This window comes from Arachis duranensis, chromosome 4 (assembly GCF_000817695.3).
Source record: "Arachis duranensis cultivar V14167 chromosome 4, aradu.V14167.gnm2.J7QH, whole genome shotgun sequence".
Classification (NCBI taxonomy): Eukaryota; Viridiplantae; Streptophyta; class Magnoliopsida; order Fabales; family Fabaceae; genus Arachis; species Arachis duranensis.
This window is the reverse complement of record NC_029775.3, coordinates 92,779,809-92,782,900: the sequence shown is the minus strand read 5'-3', so window position 1 is coordinate 92,782,900 and position 3,092 is coordinate 92,779,809. Positions and strand designations below refer to the sequence as shown.

The following is a 3,092-nucleotide window of genomic DNA, read 5'->3' as shown; positions in this document are numbered from 1 at the left end:
GAATTCCTCTTAGAAGTGTACATGAATTGGTTGTTTACAACCATATCAATGAGTTCTTGGGTCTCTTCAGGCGTTTTCTTCAGGTGAATAGATCCACCTGCAGAATGGTCCAATGACATTTTCGAAAATTTAGACAGGCCATAATAGAATATATCTAATATGGTCCATTCTGAAAACATGTCAGCTGGACACCTTTTGGTCAACTGCTTGTATCTTTCCCAAGCTTCATAGAGGGATTCACCATCTTTTTGTTTGAAGGTCTGAACATCCACTCTAAGCTTGCTTAGCTTTTGAGGAGGAAAGAATTTATCCAAGAAGGCAGTGACCAGCTTATCCCAGGAGTCCAGGCTATCCTTAGGTTGTGAATCCAACCATATTCTAGCTCTGTCTCTTACAGCAAAAGGGAAAAGCATGAGTCTATAGACTTCAGGATCAACTCCATTCGTCTTTACAGTCTCACATATCTGCAAGAACTCAGTTAAAAACTGGTAAGGATCTTCAGATGGAAGTCCATAAAACTTGCAGTTTTGTTGCATTAAGGCAACTAGCTGAGGTTTCAGCTCAAAATTATTGGCTCCAATGGCAGGAATGGAGATGCTTCTTCCATCAAATTTGGACGTTGGCTTTGTGAAGTCACTAAGCATTCTTCTTGCATTATTATTATTTTCAGCTGCCATCTCCTTCTCTTGTTCTAATGTTTCTGAAAGGTTACCTTTAGAATGTTGTAACTTAGCTTCTCTTAATTTTCTCTTCAGAGTCCTTTCAGGTTCTGGATGAATTTCAACAAGAGTGCCTTTTTCCTTGTTCCTGCTCATATGAAAGAGAAGAAAACAAGAAAAGAAGAGGAATCATCTATGTTATAGTATAGAGATTCTTTTATGTTAGTAGAAAAAGAAAGGGGAGAAGAATGAAGAAGAGTGGGTTCGAATATTTAGGTGAAGAGAAGTGTTAGTAATTAAATAATTAAATAGAATAAGAGAGAAGAGATAGAAAATTCGAAAATAATTTTAAAAAGGTGTTAGTAATTTTCGAAAATTAGAGATAAGATAAGATTAAAATTAAAATTTTAAAAAAAGAATTTTTGAGAAAAAGATGAGATATTTTCGAAAATTAGAGAAGGAATAGTTAGGTGGTTTTGAAAAAGATAAGAAACAAACAAAAAGTCAAAGAGTTAGTTGAAAAAGATATTAAAATCAAATTTGAAAAGATAAGAAGATAAGAGGTTAGATAAGATATTTTGAAATCAAATTTTGAAAAAGATAAAATTTTTGAAAAAGATTAGATAAAAGATAAAAAGATTTAATTTTTAAATTTAAAATTACTTACTTCACTAACAAGAAACTTCAAGATAAGATTCTAGAACTTAAAGATTGAACATTTCTTAATAGGAAAGTAACAAACTTCAAATTTTTGAATCAGTCACATTAATTGTTAGTGTAATTTTGAAAATATGATATAAAGATAAGAAAAAGATTTTGAAAATAATTTAAAAAAGATTTTTGAAAATTTTCAAAAAACAAAGATAAAATCGAAAAGATATGATTTTTGAAAAAAGATTTTAAAAAGATAAGATTTTTTTAAAATTGAAAATTTGACTTGACTTGTGAGAAACAACTAATTTTAAAAATTTTTGACCAAGTCAACCCAAAATTTCGAAAATTTGAAGGGAAATAAGGAAAAGATATTTTTTATTTTTGAAATTTTAAAGATGAGAGAGAAAAACCTAAAAATGACCCAAAATATGAAAATTTTGGATCAAACACATAATGCATGTAAGAACACTATGAATGTCAAGATGAACACTAAGAACACTTTGAAGATCATGATGAACATCAAGAACATATTTTTGAAAAACAACAAACAACACAAAACAAGAAATCATCAAGATCAAACAAGAAGACTTGTCAAGAACAACTTGAAGATCATGAAGAACACTATGATTGCATGAGATTTTCGAAAAATGCAAGAAAAATTTTTAAAGCATGCAATTGACACCAAACTTAAAAATTGACTCAAGACTCAAACAAGAAATACAAAATATTTTTGGTTTTTATGATTTTCTAATTTTTTTGGATTTTTATTAATTTTTTTCGAAAATATTTTTGGAAAAAACGAAAAAGAAAAGAAAAATTTTGAAAAAGATTTTTGAAAAGAAAATTACTTAATCTGAGCAACAAGATGAATCGTCAGTTGTCCATACTCGAACAATCCCTGGCAACGACGCCAAAAACTTGGTGGACGAAATTGTGATAAAAGAGTTACAGGCACTGTTAGAGAGGCTCACAACTCCGTTCAACTTAACCAGCAAGTGTACTGGGTCATCCAAGTAATACCTTACGTGAGTAAGGGTCGATCCCACAGAGATTGTTGGTATGAAGCAAGCTATGGTCACCTTGTAAATCTCAGTTAGGCAGATTAAATGGTTATGGTTTTCGAAAATTAATAATAAATAGAAAATAAAAAGGGATAGAAATACTTATGTAAATCAATAGTGAGAATTTCAGATAGGCGTATGGAGATGCTGTGCTCCTCTCGAATCTCTACTTTTTTATTACATTCATCCAATTCTTCTTACTCCTTTCCATGGCAAGCTGTATGTAAGGCATCACCACCATCAATGGCTACTTTTAATCCTCTCGGGAAAATGGTCCTATGCGCTGTCACTGCACGGCTAATCGTCTGGAGGCATCACCCTTGTTGATAGCTACATCCCATCCTCTCAGTGAAAATGGTCCAAATGCTCTGTCACAGCACGATTAATCATCTGTCGGTTCTCAATCAGGTTGGAATAGAATCTATTGATTCTTTTGTGTTTGTCATCACGCCCAGCCTTCAGGAGTTTGAAGCTCGTCACAATCATTCAATACCGGAATCCTACTCGGAATACCACAGACAAGGTTAGACTTTCCGGATTCCCAGGATCCTACTCGGAATACCACAGACAAGATTAGACTTTCCGGATCCTCATGAATGCCGCCATCTATCTAGCTTATACCACGAAGATTCTGTTGGGGAATCTAAGAGATATGCGCCCGGCCTAGAGTAGAACGGAAGTGGTTGTCAGTCACGCGCGTTCATAGGTGAGAATGATT

At 33.2% G+C, this 3,092-nt stretch overlaps 1 long non-coding RNA gene across 1 annotated transcript in view; it reads left to right on the top strand.

The window, feature by feature from the left end:
- The window catches only part of LOC127746775 (uncharacterized), a 31,674-nt gene that overhangs the window by 22,613 nt on the left and 5,969 nt on the right, over positions 1–3,092 (top strand). The window lies entirely within an intron of this gene.